Genomic DNA, 6,793 nt, shown 5'->3' on the forward strand with positions numbered 1-6,793 from the left:
CGTCCGAAAAAGGAAGTCGGAAACTCCGATCACCCCACGGCGCTCTGAGAGAATTCGAAACCTAAGTGATCTTAAACGCAACCGCTATTCATAAATATTGTTCATAACCGCGGATGTGATTAGCACTCGAATAACTAATAAGATGTAAGCAAACAAAAAATAATTCCATTAAGATGTGGAGGATGTAGGATTCATATCTAGCGCCATCCTGACAGCGCCATCTGGCTTCGCGCCCAATTGTGGAAACAATAATAAACCACAGTTCCGGTAACGAACTCAAGTATCCGCGTCATCATCTACACAGTTCCCGACGATCATTGGCTCTTTCAGCAAATCGAAGATCGTCGCGGTGTGGTCGTCCCCATGGAGACCGAGCCGGAATGGAATATTGCTGCGAGTATTGCTAGTCGCGTCATTATTGAAACAAGTCGCCGAAAGCCCAAGTTCCGACTGTAATTTTTATTCGATGTAATCGCACAGGTAATCAAAATGAAGTAAATTATGCTCCCTGTTTCGAGTATACTAGTGGTCGGGGTCTTCGAGAAGCACGTCGTGTAAACATGATCCTGTTTCCGGTGGGGTGCAATCTACCACGCAATCGAAGGCCATCCACGGTGGTGGTCCTTGTCGTTCCTAAATGGTTGCGAAGGTTAGGTTCAGGACGCAGCACTCAGGTCGATCAAGGAGAACGCAGTCAGAGTAATACAGAATCGATGTGTAAGAACCACAGTGACTTTATTCTGGTTAGCGTGGTCTTATATATCTAGAGGGTGATGTCAGCAGAACCCTCTCCCAGTCTCATGCAACTCGTGGGGTCGCAAGCGTCCGGATGTGGGGTCGTAACCCAGACGACATCTGGTACGCTACCGTTAGAATCCTTACAGAGAGAGAAGAGGCCGGAACCGAGGTCGGCCTCGAGACAGATGTTCTAACCAACATTTTGCTTCCAAGGAATGAGGGTAGCTATTCCAACCTCAACATCCCCTCTAATAGTTATCCCGAAAGCCTTCAAGCAAAAGATCGGGTTACAATGAAAGTTAGAATTATTGGATTAATCATATGAGTACTATATGTATGGATCCCCTTTGCTTTGGAAGGGTATTCGAACGGCGCAGTCTGACAGGCCTGTTCGAAATGAGAAAAAACGAGTTGAAAAAACGATGAAGATGGAATAGGTCGAACCGTCCCCCAAGTGTCGGCCACCATCCGTTCCACTCAAATGCTCGACCTCTCGAGTCAGATTCCCGACTATAGTGATGATGATCTATGGAAGGCAGTGTGGGAAATTTCGGAAAAAACTGAAACTTCCCCGAGGTCTTCGATTACGCATGGATAAGGAGGCGTGCTGTTGGGGGACTCGAATTCAGTGACCAGAACTCCGCTACTGATGAAAGTCTTCTTAGAGCGGAGTCTCGGCACACCTGTGCCGAGATGATACTTTGCGGCATGACTGTGTCTCAGATAGATATCATGGCACACGTGTGCCCGGACTCTGCTCGACGGATTCTTCCATTAGTAGCGGAGTTCTGGTCACTGATTTCGAGTCCCCCAACAGTACCCCCCCCCTATGGAGGTTTTATCAACCATATCGGGAGATTTCCATTTTTCGACCAAAAAATTTGGACCTAATCAGCCTGACTACATTGGGAAATGAAGGCGCAAGTTGGGGGATTCTGGATTGGTCGGCCGAATTCCTCTCATTGCCGGTTGCATCGCGTATTTCTCCTGGAATAGGTCGAACCGTCCCCCAAGTGTCGGCCACCATCCGTTCCACTCAAATGCTCGACCTCTCGAGTCAGATTCCCGACTATAGTGATGATGATCTATGGAAGGCAGTGTGGGAAATTTCGGAAAAAACTGAAACTTCCCCGAGGTCTTCGATTACGCATGGATAAGGAGGCGTGCTGTTGGGGGACTCGAATTCAGTGACCAGAACTCCGCTACTGATGAAAGTCTTCTTAGAGCGGAGTCTCGGCACACCTGTGCCGAGATGATACTTTGCGGCATGACTGTGTCTCAGATAGATATCATGGCACACGTGTGCCGGTGGTTTGTGCCATGATTTTCTTCATCGGCGCAGGCATCCTCTCGAGTCGGATTCCCGAGTATAGTAATGATGACATATGGAGGGCAGTCTGGAATATTTCTCTGGACAGGAATCCTCTGGGCAGACTCCGGGCACACATGTGCTGGCATGATATTTCCCACGACCGTGTCAGGAATCATGGCACAGACCTTCGGCACACATGTGCCATGAAAATCATCATCGACACGGTCATGCCGTGAAATATCATCTCGGTACAGCTGTTCCGTATCATCAGCTCCCGGCACTGGCTTGCCAAAATCGACTCGCTCGGCGCAGTCATGCCACGATGTCAGCTTTCGGTATTGCCGTGCCGGTCACTGACAGCTGAGCGTTTGCGTGCCGAGAACTGACAAAACAGCACGACTGTGCAGTCAGGATTGTGGCACTGCTGTTTCGATCATTGAATGCTCAGAGTTGGCATTGCAGCAGAACTGTGCCGTGATTTTCTTCATCGGCGCAGGTATCCTCTCGAGTCGGATTCCCGAGTATAGTAATGATGACATATGGAGGGCAGTCTGGAATATTTCTCTGGACAGGAATCCTCTGGGCAGACTCCGGGCAGACATGTGCTGGCATGATATTTCTCACGACCGTGTCAGGAATCATGGCACAGACCCTCGGCACACATGTGCCATGAGAATTATCATCGACACGGTCATGCCGTGAACTCCTCTGAAACTGAAAGACTGAAAGACTCAGCGGGGTTCGCTGAACCGATCATCGACCGCTCGGCGTTGGTTTGCCGAGCGCTGATACCGCAGCATGACTGTGCCTCGAGAAATATCTCATTGTCAGATGCGAAGAGAATACGATTGATATCCTGTTTGCGGCATGGTTCACCGATCTAATTTTCAGATTCCGCTTTTATTATTCACATATTACGATTTAGTCCGCCGACTGCTTGCATCTCTTTCGAGAGCCTGATCCGCTCCCCTGGCTGCGTCCTCCCTGTGACGGACCCGGTTCCTCTTCAGGGATTCCCTGGTCATCGATATCATCATCCGAGCTTGAGTCCCCGCGCTTGGACTTGCGGGTCGACTTAAAGATGTCTTCCGCGGTCGTGTTCAGGAACTTGAGGAAGGGCGCCCCTCCGTCGCCGATCATGTCTAGCATCGCGTTATTTCCGGTCGTTAATCGATACGATCGTCGCTGAGTTTCATATATTAGAACGCCGAACTGGAGAAATTCAAGGAACGCTCCCAGAGGCATTACTGAACTTGTGCTCGCGTATAGCGGCTTTTCAACGAATTGATCCATTTTTTCGTCAACGGGTGCGCCTTCGGGCGATGCTTTCTGTTGAAATGCCGTCTGACGAGCTCCCTCAGCTCGGTTACAACCTCCAAATCGGGCCTTGCGTATTCGAAAGGAAGCTTCAATCTGTTCGTTCGAAATTGAGAGCAGAATGAGCAGGCTCCTTGAATGTAACGGAAGTCCTCGGTAACTAACGTTATTATCGCGGGAATGGAGATACTCGGACGCTCGAGCGTGAGAGCAGACTCTCTGGCGATGAGGGAGACGAGCATTGCGAACGATTTGGTCACCGTGGGTACGCCGAATCCATTTAGCGAGCTGAGTTTCCGAATCAAGAGCAAATCCGAAAGATCAGCGTCTAGTCTCACGAGCTTGTACATAAAAATTGAGACTTTCATGACCAAATCGTCGAATTTTTCACCCGAGAGTTTCCCCGGCCTCACGTAGGCCAGCTGTTCAGAAGCTCTCTGCGAGATTTTCAGTTTCTCCGTTCCAAGGCGATTCCCGAGCTCGCCGATCTGAGCCCATAGTCCGTTCATTTGTGGATTCATTGTGGATTTGTTGCAGAAAATATGGCGGAGAGTGCTCGGGATTGCGGCTGGAAGAAGAAAATGATTGTGGCAAGACTGCACCGCTAAACAAGACGGCACAGCTGTGCCGAGCTGACGACATCACAACACAGCTGTGCCGAGCTGACGACATCACAGCACAGCTGTGTCCGATCCGCACAGCTGGTCCCGGTAATAATAATTGAAATGCATTTCTAGGACACCTACATTGTTCTCGGTGCGGAGATTCGAGAGGTTCGCTTTGCGTGTACACCGATCTTCTTTCTGGAGTCTTTCCGCTCGGCTCGCTTTGCGATGCGACGCTTCTTCTTTGAACTGGCGGCGGGGCTGCCTTCCGCTTCCAAGCGAAAAATCCGATTTCTGAATACGCGAAGATTTTCTGTATGCTCCAGTCGCGCACAAGCGTCGGGCGACGCACTGCAAGGTAATTTGAGTAATGTAATGGTAATTTGAGAGCGATTGAATTGTGAGCATAAGCACTTCTCACAACGGGATGTGGCACGAATGTCCAATTTCTCTTCCAGCATCTTACCCGTTACATTCATCTCTTTCGGGAGAATTTTCCGAGCTTCGATGATTTTCGAAAGGTTCCTGTTCTCTGCTGCGGGGAGCGCGATCAAGTTTCTCAGAACGTTTGCCCGTCGGCTGTCGAGGTGCCTGAAGACCGTCACGTCCTTTTGATCCACCAGTCGTCTCAGTACGTCGAGGAGGATATCCGTCACTGACGTTTTCGGCGATCGGGGAGGGACTTCGCGTGAAATTTCGTTGATCATGTATTCGAAAGTCATGCCATCGGTTGAAAGTGCGGCGTGCTGTATGAACGAGTACATCTCTTTAAGCTCAACTTCTGACGCGGCTGACACGAGTTCTCCTGGCTCTTAGAGGTCGGAATCGAAGGCCGCTGCAACGAGTGACTTGAGAAACGTTAAAGGGGTCGGAGGCATATGTTCGCCGCTAGGGCAAACAGTGGTGAATTTAGAGATCGAGGGATTACGCTTCGAAAAGGCAACGCTGACGGTTCTCCCGAGTGGGGCGTTACATGATAAAGAGATGTTGATTGGAAGAGATATCTTGAAGACAGGGGTGGTAACTATAATGCACGAGAATGACTCCTGGATATTGGAGGAGACTACGTTCCCGATGTTGCAAGCATTGTACCCAATTCTAGCGGAGAAAAGATGCAAGCTGAGAGCCAAGAAGGAAACGAGAATTTCGCCGCGATCAATATGTTTCATCGAAGCGGAGCCAATAGAGAAACTAGACGGTCTCATTCGCTTTGAAGGCAGCGAGGGAACAGACACGATCTATGAAATTCAAGAAGACGGTGTTGTGATACCGGTAGTGAATCGAGGAAGCTGCGAAATCAAGGTGGATCCAGGCACCATTCTGGCACGGGCGGAAATTGTAGATCCGAGCAGAGAAAAATATTTTCAGTTGTCGAGACAGCGTATCTCAGCGAATCGAGTCGAGGAATCGTCAGAATAGAGCTGAAGGATATAGAGGTGAACGAGAATATTCCACAAGAATGGAAGGAAGCACTGCTTCGACTGATAAATAGCTATAGGGATGTAGTGGCGACTACGATGAAAGAGTTAGGTCGAGCAGAAGGAGAGGAATTCGAAATTAAAGAAATACCAGGGAGCGCCCCAGTACGGAGCAAACCGTTTCGACTGTCTTTGGCGGAACGAGAAGAATTAGTGAACATTTTGAAACAAATGAAAGAGGCGGGGATGATCGAAGAATTACATTCGGATTACGCGAGCCCCGTTCTATTGGTCAAGAAACCTGACGGAAGCTTCAGAATGGTTATCGATTATCGAAAGCTCAACGCTCAAACAGTGAAATCGAACTACCCGCTGCCGCTGATTGATGACATTCTGGACGAGATCGGAGGTCGAGAATTCTATTCAACATTTGATCTAGCCTGGGGGTATTTCCAGATAGGCATGTCTCGAGAATCAGCGGAAAAAGCGGCGTTCGTTACGACTGAGGGCCAATTCGCGCCCGGCAGGAGGGGCACAGGTCCACCCCTACCTAGACGATCTGATAACAGCGGCGGACGATATACGAGAGCAGATGGATCAAATTCATAATGTGCTGGAAGCATTGAGACTAGCAGGAATGACGGTTCGGCTGAATAAATGTAAGTTTTTCATGCCGACGGTCCAATTCCTCGGATTCAAAATTTCGAAGGGAGGAATCGAACCGGGAACGAAGAAGTTAATGGCGGTCGAGCAGTTTCCTAAACCGAGAAATGTGCACGAAGTACGGAGATTCCTGGGGTTGACGAGTTTCTTTCATCGTGCACTACGCTTCATCGTGCACTATGCCACGATTGCGAATCCGCTCACAATGCTCTTGAGAAAGGAAAAACAGTTCGTGTGGTCGGTCGAGTGCGAGGCGGCGTTCGAGAGCCTAAAACAGAAATTAGCGGAAGAGCCGATACTCGACAGATTCGATCCGAAGCGGGAGACCGAGCTACACACCGATGCGAGCACGGTCGGACTGGGAGCGATGCTCATTAAACGAGCGGAGAAGAAACCGAGATTGATTTACGCAATCAGTAGGAAGCTGTCACAGAGCGAGCAACGGTACCATTCGAAAAAATTAGAACAATTAGCAGTGGTTTGGGCGTAAGAACGATTCCGACATTATCTACATGGGATAAAGTTCGTGGTCGTATCCGATTGCAGCGCGATTCTGGGACTTAAAGCACAGTCGGGGTCAACTCAATTGTGTCGTTGGTGGGACCGGATCGCTGAATTCGATTTAACGGTCAAGTTCCGACCGGGCGTGCGGATGGCACATGTAGATGCGTTGAGTAGAGGACCATTCGAGTTAGCGGCGGAAGACTCGAGTGACGAGGAGAGACCGACGGATTCGAGAG

The sequence above is a fragment of the Galendromus occidentalis genome, unplaced genomic scaffold, assembly GCF_000255335.2.
Source record: "Galendromus occidentalis unplaced genomic scaffold, Mocc_1.1 scf7180000077180, whole genome shotgun sequence".
Taxonomy (NCBI): domain Eukaryota; kingdom Metazoa; phylum Arthropoda; class Arachnida; order Mesostigmata; family Phytoseiidae; genus Galendromus; species Galendromus occidentalis.